This window comes from Lepisma saccharinum, chromosome 21 (genome assembly GCF_977018435.1).
Source record: "Lepisma saccharinum chromosome 21, izLepSacc3.1, whole genome shotgun sequence".
Taxonomy (NCBI): Eukaryota; Metazoa; Arthropoda; class Insecta; order Zygentoma; family Lepismatidae; genus Lepisma; species Lepisma saccharinum.
In genome coordinates, this window is record NC_139249.1 from 33,208,995 (window position 1) to 33,226,655 (window position 17,661).

The following is a 17,661-nucleotide window of genomic DNA, read 5'->3' on the forward strand; positions in this document are numbered from 1 at the left end:
TAAGTACTGTACATATTAAGGGAAGTTAAAGTTACAAAAAAGGATAGTCTGGAACCTATTTATGATTGCGGAAAAAGCACAAATACATGGATAAGAAATTAGTGAACCTCTCTCTCCGTTAAACTGTCTAGTTGCAAAAAGGTTATGACTCTCCTCATGGAAACAAAAACCGCTTTCCTCAAAAATGTTAACAAAGAACAATAGTTTCCTTATCCAATATATATATAGCCCCAATCCCACTGACTCACTGACTCACTGACATAAATGTTCTCCGTGAAGGAAGCCCCGGAGGCGAAAAACGCCCGATTACGACCTTCCATGAAATCGTCCCAAAAGGCCGAGAAAATACAAAACTCTCTCAATCGGCCCTTCCTTAAGGATGAAAATGCCCTTTTCTCACGTCCTTAGCAACCGTTGCCACGGGCATTTCTTTTGCACACATTGTTTCCTTCAATTCATAATTGTCCAGCTACATTATATTTCTCACAGATAAGTAACACACAGATGAATCAACTCATGACTTTGAAAAGGTGCCTGAAACAAGGGTGACATCTACATAATAAGGAGTTTCAGCCCAGATACAATTACGTATATATTGTTATACTCAATGCGTAAATATCTGCATCGAGCTTGTTTCAACTAAATGTTTAGGGGGTATAATGACATGCAATTCCTTAGAGCTTGCCGTGCTTGTTGTTCACCATGGAAACGGACGTTGCTAGGGAACTTAAAGAAAGTTTATTATCACCCCCGAATGCTACTGTAAGGGAATTATGCTAGAGTTTTCGATTGATTGATTGATTTGGTGTTTTAAGTCCACTTTGTGCACAGTATTAGAGTTTTCGAATTTTAAAATGTGAGCATCAGAATTCATTGCAGAGGAGAGATAGAAATTTGCGAAGAATGAAGGAAAACATTTCTTTATTTCAATTATGTTTAAAAATGTAAAACTGACTACAGAAGTAAAATGTTACTTTTCGAATTGAGTGTCCTATTGAATTCGTTTACATAAAACATCTAACTAACTATCTTGAAACTGTTATTACTTCCCCAGCTTATTATTAAGAAAAAACAATAATATTTTGATTATTTGTACATATTACAGCGCAAACACACATAAATTTACGTTCAAACTTTCCAAATCAGAGAACCACGTCGACGAGCGCATGAGACGTGGCCAAAGGCCACGTCGAAAGTGCGCGAGTCCAATATATATAAAGCCCCAATCCCACCACTGACTCACTGACTCACTGACATAAATGTTCTCCATGAAGGAAGCCCCTGAGGCGAAAAATGCCCGATTACGACCTCTCATGAAATCGTCCCAAAAGACCGAGAAAATTCAAAAATTATTCAATTGGCCCTTCCTTAAGGGTAAAAATGCCCTTTTCTCACGTCCTTAGCAACCGTTGCCACGGAAATTTTTTGCAGCACACATTGTTTCCTTCAATTCTTAATTGTCGAGATACATTACATTTCTCACAGATCTACAACACACAGATGAATCAACTCCTGGTTTTGAAAAGGTGACCCAAACAAGGGCGACATCTACATAATAAGGAGTTTCAGCCCAGATAAAATTACGTATATATTTTTATACTCAATGCGTAAATATATACATCGTTCTTGTTTTAACTAAATGTTTAGAGGTATAATAACAAACAATTATTTAAAGTTTGCCGTGCTTGTTGTTCCCCATGGAAACGGATGTTGCTAGGGAACTTAAAGAAAGTTTATTTTCACCCTGAAAACTACTGTAAGTGAATTATGCTAGCCTTTTCGTATTTCAAAATTCAAGCGTCAGAATTTATTACAGAGGCAAGGTAGAAATTTGAGGGAAATAAAGGAAAACAATAATTTTCCAATTACGTTTAAAAATGTGAAAATGACAAAAGACGTAAATATTGCATTTTCAATTTAGTGTCGCTATAGGATTCGTTTATGCAAAAACATCCAACTACAAGTAATTATATTGAGACGGTTATTACTTACTCAGTTTATTCTTAAGGAATGAGACAATATTCTTTTGAATATTTGTACCTTATTAGAGCCCATACACACATAAAGGAACTTTCGAAACTTTTCAAATCAGCGAAGTTATACACTTGTTCCCCTTCATCCAATACAACATGCAGACATTTTACCACATCTATAATATGATTACGCCCACAACGTGGCCGAAAGTCACGCATGTGAGCGTACAAGACGTGGCCAAAGGCCACGTCGAAAGTATGCGAGTCCAATATATATACAGGGTGTCATTTTAATGGCGCCCACGGACCACGGAAACGTATAGAGGACATCAAAACAAACAATATTTCTCAGTAACATTTTTCTCGTTGGTGCATCATTTAGGCGCTACAGTCGTTCAAAAAAGCGCGTTTTACCGCCTGAATGCTGGCAACCACACACAACATTTGATTGCATTTGTGACGTCATATCCCGTCCTGAAGCGATGCGTTCCAGGGTTGCCAGGAACACTCATATTCTGTGAAAAATCACATAGCTACAATCAGCCACAATATGTACCGTAAAAGAAAACGAGAAAACATGTTCTTTAACCTAACAGGAAGTAAAAAACGACACGAAAACTGGTAGAAAGAAAACAGAATTCAAGTGGAAGTGGTCATATCGAATTTTGTCTCAGCTTTCATGTCAAATATTTACAAATCTAGTTACCAAGTTGGCATCTACAATTTAGTCTATCCACTTCGTCCTTCTGATACTAGTTTTCTATGACACACTGAACAGATGACAAAATACTAGAAATGAAAGAACTCAAAATTCCAAAGGTAAGCAACACATAATATAATGTATATTTAGTGCATTATGAGGCAAGTGACAAAAATGGTTGAAAAAACAGGGATATAAGTAGTAGTAATACAAGCTCCAAGCTCTCCGACGACTGTGTTTATCTATGCACCGGATATACATGTAATTTAATAGTTTGCAAATATGAACAGGACAGTATATTCGCTACTGATTCATAATTAGATTGTTACTGTGGTTGTACGTGTTTTAGCCGTAATGTAACAACGTGAACCTCGGATACTTCCGTTATCGGCACAAAAGTACCACAAGGCATCTGGACACAAACCTGTAGATACCAACCTTGCAACGAGATTTGCAAATATTTGACATGTTACTGGGCGCAAACAGCCACATGTAAGCTGTAAGTCCAATAAAATGCATTGTTGTTGATATTTGACATGTAGGCTGAGACAAAATCCGAAATTGACACTTCATTTTGAATACGTTTTTACCATTTCTCATATCGTTGATTCACTTCCCTGAGTGACGCTGACCTTCTGGCTGGTAGGCTATGATGTTCGGTCTACTGAACGCGTTTCTCACTTCGTTTTACAGTTAATCACGTCATTGCTAGTTTGTAAATTTTCACAAAATTTGTGTGTTCTTTGCAACCCTGCCGTGCGCTGTTTCGCCGCAGGATATGACGTTACAGATACGATCAAATGTTGTGTTGGGTTGCCAGCATCCAGGCGGCAAAACGGTCCTTTTTGAACGGCTGTAGCGCCGAAATGATGCACCAACGAGAAAAATGTTACTGAGAAAAGTTGTTTGTTTTGATGTCCTCTATACGAATCTGTGGTCCGTGGGCGCCATTAAAATGACACCCTGTATATAGCCCCAATCCCACCACTGACTCACTGACTCACTGACATAAATGTTCTCCATGAAGGAAGCCCCTGAGGCGAAAAATGCCCGATTACGAGCCCCCATGAAATCGTCCCAAAAGTCCGAGAAAATTAAAAAATCGCTCAATCCGCCTTTCCTTAAGGGTGAAAATGCCCTTTTTTCACGTCCTTAGCAACCGTTGCCAGGGGTATTTTTTGCAGCACACATTGTTTCCTTCAATTCTGAATTGTGTAGCTAAATACATTATATTTCTCACAGATCACACAGATGAATCAACTCCTGGTTCAAAAAGGTGCCTCAAACAAGGGTGACATCTACATAAGGAGTTTCAGCCCAGACACAATTACTTACGTATATATTGGTAAACTCAATACGAAAATATCTACATCGTGCTTGTTTTAACTAAATGTTTAGGGGGTATAATGACATGCAATTCCTTAGAGAGTTTGTCGTACCTGTTGTTGTCCATGGAAACGGACGTTGCTAGGGAACTTAAAGAAAGTTTATTTTCATACCGAAAACTAGTGTAAGGGAATTATGCTAGACTTTTTGAATTTCAAAATACGAGCATCAGAATTTATTACAGAGGCAAGGTAAGAATTTGAGGGGAATGACGGAAAACAGTTATTATCCAATTACGTTCAAAAATGTGAAAACAACAAAATACGTAAATATTGCATTTTCAATTTAGTCGCTTTTCAATTCGTTTAAGCAAAACATCCAACTACTTATCTTGAAACGGTTATTACTTACTCAGTTCGTTATTAAGAAAATAGACAATAATAGTTTGAATATTTATACCTTATTAGAGCCCATACACATATAAAGTTACTTTCTAAACTTTTCAAACTTAAACATATGTTCCCCATCATCCAATACAACATGCAGACATTCTCAAAGTCATTAAGATCTATGAAGAACCCCATCTATAACATGATTGCGCCCACAACGTGGCCGAAGGTCACGCATGCGAGCGTACAAGACGTGGCCAAAGGCCACGTCGAAGGTACGCGAGTCTTCTTATATTTTCGATACGTAACATAGTTCGGACGCCGTTACATAGGTGGCAGCACATAAGAAACGATTTATATCCAACGTTCCTATACTGTTGCAAGTGATTCAGATCACGTGGTTTGTGAGCACTAATGGACATGGTGTGATGTTGCATGTTAAGTCATTTTACAAAGTGATTGCAAGGAGCGCGTGTAGTTACTGATAACAAAACAAAACAAAATCATCAATGACAATCCGACATCGCAACACAAATAACAACGATGGAAGTTCCCAAGTTGCCAACATCATGGGAACTCGTTCGTTTGATGAAGTTATAATAAAAACAAAACGAACTTCAGGGAAAGTGACTTTTATTACCCGTGCTTGTGTGTTGCCTGTCAGTGTAGTCCAATCATGAATCATAAAATGTGTGACACTCTCAGCTATCTCAATGGCTGTTTTCTTTTCTTCTTACTTTCGAGTTCAAACAGAAATATGTAATCAAATGCTGCCAGAAATGATTATAGAAATTAATTTGGAAAACAAGTAAAAGAATAAAAAGCATTTTTGACCATAAAAATATTTCTTGAGGAAACATTCATGACTAGGGGGCGGATTTATATGCACTAAAGAAAAACCAAAATATGCACTAAAAAAGGCCAAAACATGCACTATTTCTTTTCTTTCAAAATAACCTATTTTACAGTTCTGTAGGCCTTACATGCAAAGTATGTATCAGTAACTCACTGAAAACAATTATAGAAATGAAAGTGTGATAGTTTGTGCTATTTAGGATCACCAAAAAAAACTAATTTACAATTTTTTTTTAGTTTCATGTAACAAAATGATTATATTACACGCATTCCTTTGTCTGGAGGCTCGCTCCAAAACCTGCAATATTGCAGTTATAATAATATAGGCATCTTGTTGGAAATACTATGCTCCTTTCGTTGCATTAATCAATATCTTATTCTTTTACATTAGCATTTCAATACACTAGACGATATTTATTGATGTTTTCAAGTAGCAGACTCTTGCGATTGTCAGAAAGTATCTAAGTCTTAGTATTTTGAAAATGATCTTTCCATTTCACAAGATCCCATTGGACAGTATTTGCTAGTTTCATTTCTTATGTTGATATCCTGATGTAAAATGGAGTTTTCTGTATTCAGAATTTTCAAATATATAAATAAATAAATTTCAGTTGTGGAATTCACAAGCAAATGCTGGAGAGATTCCCCCTGCAACACCGAATTCACCCGTCGCAGGAACTGCAAACCTGGGTTTCTGAAAGCTATTGCTAACTGCTTCTCCAATTCAGCTTTCTCAACTTCTCCTGGTAGCTACTATTTTCTTTTGAGCAATATCCAAAAGAGATTGAATGGACAAAGGATGAAAAATATCTAATTTTTGTCCATTCAAAACTATCAGCGAAATTTTACAATATTTTTAATATTTCATTTGAGATTCAGATTAACTGCATTTTGATTCAAATTAACGACACAATCATAAATTGCGCATGGTACAACAACAGAGATACCGCAAACGTCTGGATGGCCTAGTGCGGGGATTCAACCTGCAAACACTACGAATGTGAATCCATCACCTTAACCGTCAATTCAAAGGAAGCAATGCTGGATTGCTACATTTAACGTGCTGTTCTGGTGGCGATAGAATTCGCACACAGACAAATGTATTACAAACAGATATTGAACTCAGGCAGCAAACCGTCTGCACTATGAATCTGTGGTTCGCACATGGGAATCGAACAAACTCTATTTGTCGGCTGAGATTTAATGGAAAATAATGTACAACAATATTCCGTCTTTGTCCGCATAACAACAGCTTTAGACCAAAGAATAAGAAACTCATAATTTTTTAAACATAAATTGTTCTCCCGGTTATATACGAGATATAATTGTGACAAAATTCCTTATCAAAACCAGAAACCGTGTTATACGCCCATAAAACGGCATTAAATCTATCTCAGTTTCTATAGGACTGGCATCTTGCGCCTTCCAATTACTTTAATAGTAAAAAGCACTTCAAATCACTGCTACTTTCATGAAGAAAATCGCCCAAAAATTATGTTTAATCCTCAGCAGTATGTTGTTTAAATATTTAGCTGCAATCCATCGACAGACATAATCGCAAAAAGTTATTGTATTTTTATCATGTATAATTTAAGAATAAAATACGCTCATAGGGCATATCTTCATCATCTGACCATCATTCCTTAGTTTCTACTGTCTTTTCTTTATTTGCGCTCAAATAACAGAATGATCCTTCACTAGGTTATACAGTATTGTCAGCAAAAATTAACATAAGTTTATAAAAATCACAGTGTCCAGGCCTACGCAGGCATCAAATGATTTATGTTATCAAATATTAAAATTCTGTTTGTGCATGATAAATTTGCATTTAGGCAACTTTCCATTTAAGCTGCCGAAAACTACTCTAAATACCCGAAATGTATTACATGTTGACAATAAATAACTCTGCCGGTAGTGGTAAACGCATCGTTGCCTTCTACCCACTGTTGGAGCAATATGTTGTTACTTCTTCTCCCCTTCGGCATTTATTGTCACTTCTGCAGCACACACACACACACTCACAGATTAAACAAGATAACAGATAATCCACAAACAACGCGACCCCAGTGTTTTCGTTGGAATTTGGAAATGTGTCTCACATCTCTAAAAGGTCATTGGTTGAGGAAAGGGTGGGTTCTCTCTAGTCCCGTCTACAGAGGCGTCTCCTGAAAGCATGCGGTGCATGCTGCGCATGCGTCAATTGTGGGGAAAAGGACAGCTTGCTCTGCGACGACATTCATGAGCATTTCTACATTCTAATTTCTTCATATAGGAGAAGTATTTATTTTACACGAGAGCGCTCAACTAAGCTTATATTACATTTTTTGGATCTGAAGTGAAAGAAAGTAATAATTATTTTCCCACAATTGACGCATGCGTCACTTCAGATCCAAGAAATGTAATATAATTTTAGTTGAGCGCTCTCGTGTAAAATAAATACTTCTCCTATATGAAGAAATTAGAATGTAGAAATACTCATGAATGTCGTCGCAGAGCACGCTGTCCTTTTTCCCACAATTGACGCATGCGCAGCATGCACAGCATGCGTTCAGGAGACGCCTCTCGCCCATGACCAGACAGAAGTAGAATTTTAATGCTGACACAAAGAAGGAGAAAAATGAAGCAGATAAACTTGAAACGAACAATTACATGAAAATTACACCCAATATATGCAAATTGTATGCACTTTAAGCTAAAATATTCACTAACGTCCCAAATATGCATTTATATGCACTATAAAACTTTACCAGAGTAAAGCCCCTATCACACGGAACTGGATTTCTAGTAGGAACGCTCTAGTTGACGCTGGACTGGCTACCCATTTGCTAGTTTTCGCCTCACACGGTACTTGTTACACGGTACTTCTCGATAGTCTTTCGTTCCCATAATGGCGGCCGCGCGAGATATAAACAACGTACCACTTCACACTTTTAAAATACGATAACTATTCAACCGAGAGGAATATCGCTTCGTATTAAATGGTTTTAGGTAGAGAAGAATGGCGCTGATAAAATACATACTTTACAACTTTTACTATACAAGTATGGAAGAATATTTTAGCTTTTTCAATTGTAAACATGCCTTTCGTGCTGTATGCACTCGGAAACCACAGACAAAAAAGGCTATTTTGCAAACTCACAGATTATCTTCACATGACCAAACTTTGCTCTGATTGGCTGTTCCACAGAATCTAGTCGAAGAAGTTAGTAGCAATTAGAACATGTCCTATTCCTCAAAACCAGTCAAGTAGTCAGCCAGGCGGCCATAATTTCTACCTAGAAAGTCAGTTCATCGCCAACTAGGGCATTCCAACTAGAAATCCAGTTCCGTGTGATAGGGGCTTAATCCGCATCAAGTGAAATGGATAAATTCGTTGAGAGCATATGAATTTTCCTTATGCAAATATGCAAAAATCCGGCCCCTACTCATGACCATTGGCAAACATTAGGGTTGGAAGTTCTTGCCACTTCTTGCCGCCGAACTATGGCCTCTTAATGCTAAGACTTGTCTACCAAGGAAAAGTAAACTGTCCTTGCCGCCACCCGGAGTTTCGGTTCTCAATCGTCGCTATTGCTCGTGGTCGAAAAATAACTTTTCTCGTATTTATCCTATTTTGCGTCCTTTCTCTGTCATTTCCATCTCATGCTTAAATAACTTAAGCACGTCCATGCTACGTTCACATGCATTTGTAATAACAAACCAGAGAAAGAAATTAACGAGTTCCTAAATCATTTTTATATTTGTTTTCGCCCTGCAACTTTATCTTTGGTCTCCCGTCGCGAATTCCCATTTCGTTTCCTTCTGCATAACAATCGCAGTCCCCACTAAATGCGGAGTTGTCATTAGAATTTCCAAGCCGCATGAGAAACAGAAAATTAGTTCGCGGCGTGAAACCAGGCAGCCATTCCTCACCTCCCCTCTTCCCCTCTCTTACCGCTCTTGTGCCTACTTATCTAGAGGGGGCGGTAGCATTGGATACAAGAGCGAGATTAGCCTGAAGGGGGGAAAGTATGAAATTACGAGACGTGGAATGGAGGAGGCAAAGTAAGAAACTGAGAAATTTAATTCTTGTCACCCTGTCTCCTTGATGAGATTGGGAGTGAAAATTAAAGAAAAAAGTGGAGTGGGTTTGGACATGAAGCGGAAAAGATTTTATGGAAAAGCTATGTGTGAAACGACAAATGAATATTTCCGTGTGGCAAGATAAAAATCTACTTGACACAGATCAATATGTCTGATTTTTCATCTACAGAGACTTAAATACACTACTTGTCAGGGACGTCGTTAGGGGGGGCGGGGGGGCGGGGGGGAACTGGCCCCCCGAAACGTTCACGTGGCCCCGGTAAACTGTTCTACATTTGCTGAAAATTTTATTTTCATGACAAATATTGCAAAATAGTTTTTCAGTATTTTTTTCTTTCAGTTAGAAACACTGTTCTTAACTTGAGTGGCACGAACCCAAAACCACATTTCTTTCTCGTTTTCGTGGTTCTAGCTATAGTGGATGTCAGTGTAGGAACCTAGAACTTCGTTGTTTCTCGGAATTTTGAGGGAGCTGTCTTTCCACCCCTAGCAGTCGCAGGCCAACAACAGACAGGGTTGGGCGTTGAGTGTTGCCGTTGCGTCCAAACAATGTTTTGAGCTTGAGTAGATTAAAGAACGACCGCTTGTGCAGCGGTAAACGACATATATGCAAACAGTTACAACTGGTCCCGAATCAGAGCACAATACACGCTAAATAAGTACAATGGTGGCAGGATGTCTCATATCTCCAGGTAAGTAGTATTATTCGCACCAAATATCTATTCTACTATTGAAACAGTCTAAAACACGCAACGTGTTAAAAGTAATTATCTTCACAAACTGTACGATTTCTCGAGTCGCATATTTTTCTCGATATCGTGAAGACCGATTTTGAGAATCCTCCTTAACAAACGATGCCTCCCCGATTGCGCAGTGATAGCGTTGTTGCCTTGTAATCGAGGGGTCCCGGGTTCGATACATGAGTGGAGGTACACAGTGGTCCGGATCTTACTTTAAACTGTAGGTCCAGTCCCGATTTGCCTTAATGTGCATAAAGTGGACTTAAAATCACCAACTCAACTCGTTAACAAACTTTTCGAAGAATCGAAAATTTAAACAAGAACAAATAAATACATTTTTGTAATTTTGAAGTAACTTATTATTATTATTGTTATTATTTTGGGTATTTTTGGTTCGTATGAATCAGCCTCACACAGTAAGGTTATTTTGTTGAATCAAGTACATTAACAAACCCTTGCAATAAGTCACTGGAAAGACATGTGAGGTTGCACATATATTTAAGCATCTATAAATAAATAATAACCCGCGGTTCGACAGCCCCGGAAGAGCCTTGGTCTATCTCCCGACTGCCAGTCCCTCCCACAATCCTACCTAGAGGTGTGGAGATCTGTAACCAGTAATGGGGTGACGTGGGGTCAGCACGTCGAACCCCCAACCGTTATAGGGGATATCCGTAAAGAATAATTATATTCTTGTGGTAAGGGGTCGTTGTCATTTAACAAACTTTATTGATTTATTCCATCAGCATTATTTAAAATGTAGTGCCATACTGAACTTACCAACTTAACAAAGGCACATTGATTGCTAAATGATGCATTTTCCTTGTGTTGCAGAGTAGGTTCAGTTTTTGGAGTATTGCAATGTTTTACACAGTTCGTTCGAAGAATTTTTAGAATATTGATGTTTTGTCAAAGGGACCACCCCCGAATAAATATCTGTGGATGTTTTACAGGTTTCATCGTATTTATGAAGGTAATTTTTCCGGTGCAACTTTCCTCCGTACAACATGTCTTTTGCCACTCAAGCTGAAGAGCCGATTCATAGGTGCAACGACCTTGACAGAAATAAACTCTGATTGGCACCATGTTGACAAAAGACTCAAGAAGTCCCGCAACCGACAGAACTCGAAGCGCTCGGATCCTACGGTGACATACACTTTGGCTGAACACAAACGGATGCATTGGTAGGAAATGCAGAGATTTTATGGGCCGTCCCTTTCTGGGAACTCGGGGACCTTTTGAAAACACACTTTCTCTTCATGCACACCAGGGGGCCTAAGCCAGGTCACCCGCTTTCCCCAAAATCTTCTCTTCATCTGGCTCTGGTTATCGGCCGCGCCGAAACGCACTGCAGGTAGCTAGGACTTTCTGGGTTAATTACTTTATGGTTCAGCATGGACATAGGCTTTTCAAATTGCAAGAGACAAAATTCTACTGTTTGTCCCTTTTCTGGCGAGAGATGAATGACAAAGATGTCGCGGTTCCTTCAGGTTCCCACACTCAACCCTTGTGCTCATAACCTGCAATGAAGGGAAAGGCCATAATAAGCCTTTGTAATGTACCAACTTTATATCCTTCTGCTTCTTTTTTCCCTACTGTGTTGATTGGTCGACAATTGATGACTGTCAGCTAGTTCGAAGAAGAGTTTGATCCGAGAAGTGGTTTTATAGTTAGCTTCTGTAAACGTGAGATTCCGGTTGCTTGAGATCTCATTTTCATGCATTGCGAGTGAAATTTCGATTGATTTGGTTCATTTTACTTTGCTCTTCTGCCATATTTGGCTAATTGCGAAGATGGGGATGAGTGATGATATGATTAAATTGATCAATGGACACTCAGAAACACCAAACACCAATTTATTTACAATACCTGGACCATTAACAACTCTGGGATTGTTAAAGATTAGGGAACGCATACATCCTAATTTTTTCTATAGGATTACGTTATAGGACCGGAACCTATTCTCTCGCACAATCTAAATTCGTACCAAGTTGCGAATTGTTTCATTTCAATGCGGAACTTTGACCCTATTTAAGCTGATTCGGAAAAAAAAATGTTCGTTCACCGTATTTAAATTCTTCAGGAAATAAGATTCCTGGACCGAAATTAAATTCATCTGGAAAAAAAATCATGGACCGAATTGAAAACGTTACAAATGAAGAGGTTCCTTACGGTCCAGAACCCATTTATGCTTGCTGATTTTCTTTCCTGGATGGGAATTGAATTTATTTAAAATTCCTGGACCTGTAACAACTCTGGCCTCCACCTGCAAATGCAGACGGTGTGGCTGCTGCTTAGGCGGGAAAGTTCACTACACATACAAATAAAAATAATCCAAAGTTATATAGCGAATAATAGTTACTTCCATAATAATATCATGAAATATGGAGAGCCAAATTACTTTCCAAGCATTTTCTGTTATTTGCCTATCCTAGTGGAAGCGAAAATCTTTTGCCCTTGCTGGTGAACTCGGTTCCTGCAAATTCAAGACGGCATTTTCTAATTTTCATTTCTATTTGGGCCGACAACTCCGTGGTGGAGTGGTTAGCAGGTTACGCTACGAAGCAGAATGTCCCGTGTTCGAATTCCGGCCTGAGAACGTGTCTTCTTTGTGATGGTCCTTTCACCAAGTTAATCTTAATTAAGAAAGTTAACTCATTTTCATCTTCACGATAAGCCAAAACGTGTCAGAAAAGTGACATAAAATGAACCAAGTCAATCAATAATTTCTATTTCGTTATTTTACGCCGCTTTTCAACCTCTTGGGTTAAATGCGACGATGAGATTGAATGATGATCTGAAGGAATAGCGATGCGAGACATGATGCAACCACACCTGTCCAAGGTCCGAACCTTGGACCTCTGGTTTAGTAGTGCGTCATGATCATGCTTCGGGAGTGGAATCCTTTGAATGAAAAACTATAAAAGTAGGGTGAAAGAAAACAACATTGTACTGTGCAAAAAAGCCATGTTTAGGTCCTCTAAAGGAAACTACAGTTATTCAGTAAAATTAATTTTGAAGGACAGAGCCTCCGAAGTGTTTTTCCATTCGGTGACGCTTGGTCATCACATCGAGCCCCATCTAGCTTTGAGAGTGGAATTCGCTCACATATTGATTTCAAGTAGCTTCCCAATTGTCCTCACGATGTTTGGCCATCACAGAAAGTTTGGAGTTCCTACCAGAGATCGAACCTTGAAAGACTAGAGCGCAATAATTTGAGCGCGCGGGAATTTTGTTGTTTCTATTCCCATCATATATTCAGTTTTACACGCGCAAAGAGGATTACTTTTAAGAAATTAGATGTGTGCATAAAGTTTCATATATATATAGACATCATTCTCCAATGTGTACAGTACGACGCCACAAAAGACTCGTGCATGTCCCATAGAATTGTGGTTAAGGATGTCGCCTTGCACTAAAGGCCGCCGGATTCGATTCTGGTATAAACAATATACATGGGATGCCTATCTTGAACTCATTACACAAACATTTCATTTTCGCACCGTTGTCATACTTGTGCACCTGATTCCAGCACTTTTTATACCTAAACTGACGGAAGAGGGTTTTCTCTACTTCTGAATTTTCTTCGAGCAAATTTACAAATCTAAGGAGTAAGAACTAATGACATTGTTCTTGGTTTCTCAAAAATCTGACATAAGAGAAAATACATGGATTTTTAAAGACTGTCTAGATGCCATTAAGTTAATAAGTTCATTCTGCATTTAGATTCCCGAATAATGGCCGTGGATTTCGCGAGTCTATATCTGTAAATTTATTTATATTTATATATATATATATATATACACATACTGTACTACATATACTTATGTAGGACTATATGGTATATTAATAGTTTGTTAGTTTTTAATGGTTTGATAGAAAAAAATCTTAAGTTTTGGGCCCCCCCCCCCCGAACTGATCAACCTAGCTACGTCCCTACTACTTGTAACAGAAAATAGCTAAATAAATTTTCAAGTTAGCGACAAGAATTTGGCAAGGCTTGTTTTAAATCCACTTTATGTATGAATACGATAGGCTTACAGAGATTGAATGAACCTGCAGTCCGAACAACTGCACTGTGTCCCCATCTATAATCAAAATCGGAAACCTCTGCTTGCAAGTAGCGTTAATCGAAATGCACTAAGTAAACGACAGGCTTCACTATATACTCAAAGAGTTTTGACTGAAGCACGCCTGACGACAAAAATTTGAAACTCAATACAGTAAATCCTCGTTAATCCGGACAGGCAAAATGCCAAAAATAAAAGCAGAATTCAAGGTTTTAAATGTGGCTAGAAGCACTGCATTGTCTATTTTATTTAAATTTTATTGTACTGTATAGTGTATTTAGGCCTATGTGCTTTAAATACTTCATAATGAACGTGTTTTGTTGCTGTAAACGGAGTTTTAATGCACTTTCTACTGTTCTTTTAGGTTATTTCAGTTAATCCGGACTTTCGTTAAACCGGTCAACTTATCCCCCCATTAGTTCGGATTAACGAGGTTTTACTGTAATTGCAACTTATATTCTATCCTGGGAATCTGTGGAGCAAGACTGCGCATAACAGTAGAGAAGGGGAGAAAGCGAGTGGGCACAGCGAAACAGTACGAGTCGGTGCAGTCGCTTTTCCCCCTGCACGCAATCCCGTTCTCTCGCACGTTTATTGGCCAAGTCCTCTTGAGCATAGACGGATATAGAACTTATTTTTGAGAAGGGCACAGAATAAGCTGTAAGCTTATGATAAGACGTAACACTCAAAATATAATGCACACATTTTTCGACAAACTAAAAAGAGCCTTTATATATGCACAAGGCTCAATGATTCGTGTTGGTGTAATTTGTGGTCAGATAAACTAATCGAGATTGGATATTCAAAGCGGAATCCGGACCACTGCACCTTAACCGGGAAACGAACCCAGAACCGTCTGATTATAAGGTGAAAGCATTAGTATTTCTTGTGAAACAGAAGCGGTTCTAAGTTCCTTGTGTTAATAATGAGTACAGAATGCGATTAGCATGTCAGAACATTTCCTCCGTCGAAATTGCGACAAACCTGGGCAGTGCCGAACTGGCCCACCGGGAGCCAGAGGTGGTAATTTTCATTCAACCTCCCTCACCCTCACCCTCACCTTCACGACTCTACTTTCGCCCTCACCCTCACGACTCGACCTCGCCCTCACCATCACACACCCTCACCCTCACGACTATACTTTCGCCCTCACCCTCCCACACCATCACCCTCACACACCCTCACCCTCACAACTCTATATTCGCCCTCACCCTCACGACTCTACATTCGCCCTCACCCTCATGACTCTACATTCGCCCTCACCCTCACACACCCTCATCCTCACGACTCTACTTTCGCCCTCACCCTCACGACTCTACTTTCACCCTCACCCTTACGACTCGACGTCGCTCTCACCTTCGCACACCCTCACCCTCACTACTCTACATTCGCCCTCACCCTCACCCTCACACACCCTCATCCTCACGACTCTACTTTCGCCCTCGCCCTCACACATCCTCATCCTCACGTCTCGATTTTCGCCCTCACACACCCTCACCCTGACGGATAGTCTTCTCCCTCACCCTCACAACTCGTCTTTCGCCCTCACACGTCTTCGCAGGGTGAGGTCTGCCCTCATGAGGGTCGCCCTCCGGAGGGTGACCACTTCTGACCGGAACACCGGGCAAAATCTCGGACCGCCCTCTCAGTGGCTTTCCGAAAATACACATTCGGCGCCTCCCCCCCTCCCCCCAACCTCTCACAATCGGTGCCCTGTTGAGGATAATTGCCACCGCCCTCTCGAAGATCCCAGTCCGGCTCTGAACCTGGGCAATATTTGATGTAGAATGCTCTCGTTGTGCGTCTATCAGTTAACTTTATTGTCTTGTAACCAATAAGTTCCTAATTCGATTACCGGTGTCGATTTGTGTCTGTTAAATCTACTCCCTATTTATGTAGTTGCGCTAAAGTTGCTTTCATTTACTATCAGGAAAAGGATTGTTCAAGCATTTCTTGTTCTTTTTAATTGCATATGCTATCAATATTTTTTGGTAATACTTAGCCATATATTTTCGGAGGGGCACGTGCCTCCGTGCCCCTCCTGCTAAATCCGCAAATACTTTCGAGTCACCACTTGCGCAGACTTGCCTTCGTTCTCCTCGCTCTAGAGATTCCATGTTGCCAACTGTATTCAAACTACTTATTTAAGGCCGTACTAAAGCTGATTTTACGGTATTTTTTGATAACAGATGGCAGCAACGTTGGCATGGCAACCGAGTGCCATGCTGCCAGATCTAAGCGCATAATCAAGATAAGTACATACAGGTTGGTCGATCAGGCTTTGACATGGCTTTAGATCCCCCTGAAATATGAAGCTGTACGAAGAAAGTAAGAACTGCTTATATACGCATTGCCTTCTTGAGTTAAACAATCCAAGCATTTAAATGCCTCGCACTTGCTTCGTGGCAGTTGGAGGTGCTTCATTGTTAACATATTAATATCGGGAGTGCAAGGTCGAGAGAAAGAAGAAAAAACAAGACAAATTGCTTTTTATTCGATAAAAGACTAAATGGGTAAAAATGCCCACGCAAGTTATTGTGAATATTTGCGTAAATGTTTCACATGAGAAATATGACAATAATTTTTACTTTTTCCGGACCCCCTTAGACTTACGCCCGCCTGTATATTACGCCTCTGATTTGACGTATTATAACGTTTAACTAGAATTTAAAGCCAGATAAAAACAGAATGTTTTAATATTACTGCCTACAAAAATTAGCCTTTTCCATCTTTCTCCCCCTCACTTCTATTTAATACATTTTTTGTATCAATCCCACTACGCCACTGGAGTGGAGGCCATGTTTCCATTAACTATATGAATGAAATCATGTAACTTCTGCCAAAAAATGCCATTTATGGTACAATACTGAGGATTAGGGCTAGGAAGTAGATGACAACTCGTCTTTTATTCCGGGTTTTGATGACAATGCTAAACCTTCGTGTCGCTTGCGCCGAGTCATTTGCACCGAGGCTGGTTTTCCCACAATCCAGAGTGTCATCACTGCCGCACGCACGTGTGTTTATGGGCACATGGTGCATTGTGCATAAAGTGGACTTAAAACATAAAATCAAACGTGTGTTTATGACGTTGCACAGTTGTGTTTACGCTGAAATGTTAAACCTATCCAGAGTCAAATATGACTTTTCTTTACTTGTTTCAAAAAACGTTACGCATGATTACTTGTATCAATTTTATTCCACAACACAAAATACATAAATCAGCATATTAATCATTTATCGTTAATCGTGAAAAATACATTGTAAATACAGTATTGTTAAAATATTGCAAGCATTCTAAAAGTTCTACGTAAATGTACACTTGTTATGTTATTTTTGGCAAACATTATATAAGTAATAGCTACGTATATATAAACACAATATTTCGATACACTTGCACAAGAACAGTACAAAAGTTATTTGAATTCTTGTAGGTATGCAAATGCTCGAAGGCATCCTCGAAGATCGACTGAGCTTCTGTATTTCGAAAGAACACACTCAACACATTTGTCCATTTCGATGTATTGA

General features: G+C 39.3%; 1 protein-coding gene across 1 annotated transcript in view; it reads left to right on the forward strand.

Moving 5' to 3' along the window:
- LOC146004021 (uncharacterized) overlaps positions 1–17,661 on the forward strand; it is a 154,846-nt gene that overhangs the window by 108,837 nt on the left and 28,348 nt on the right. The window lies entirely within an intron of this gene.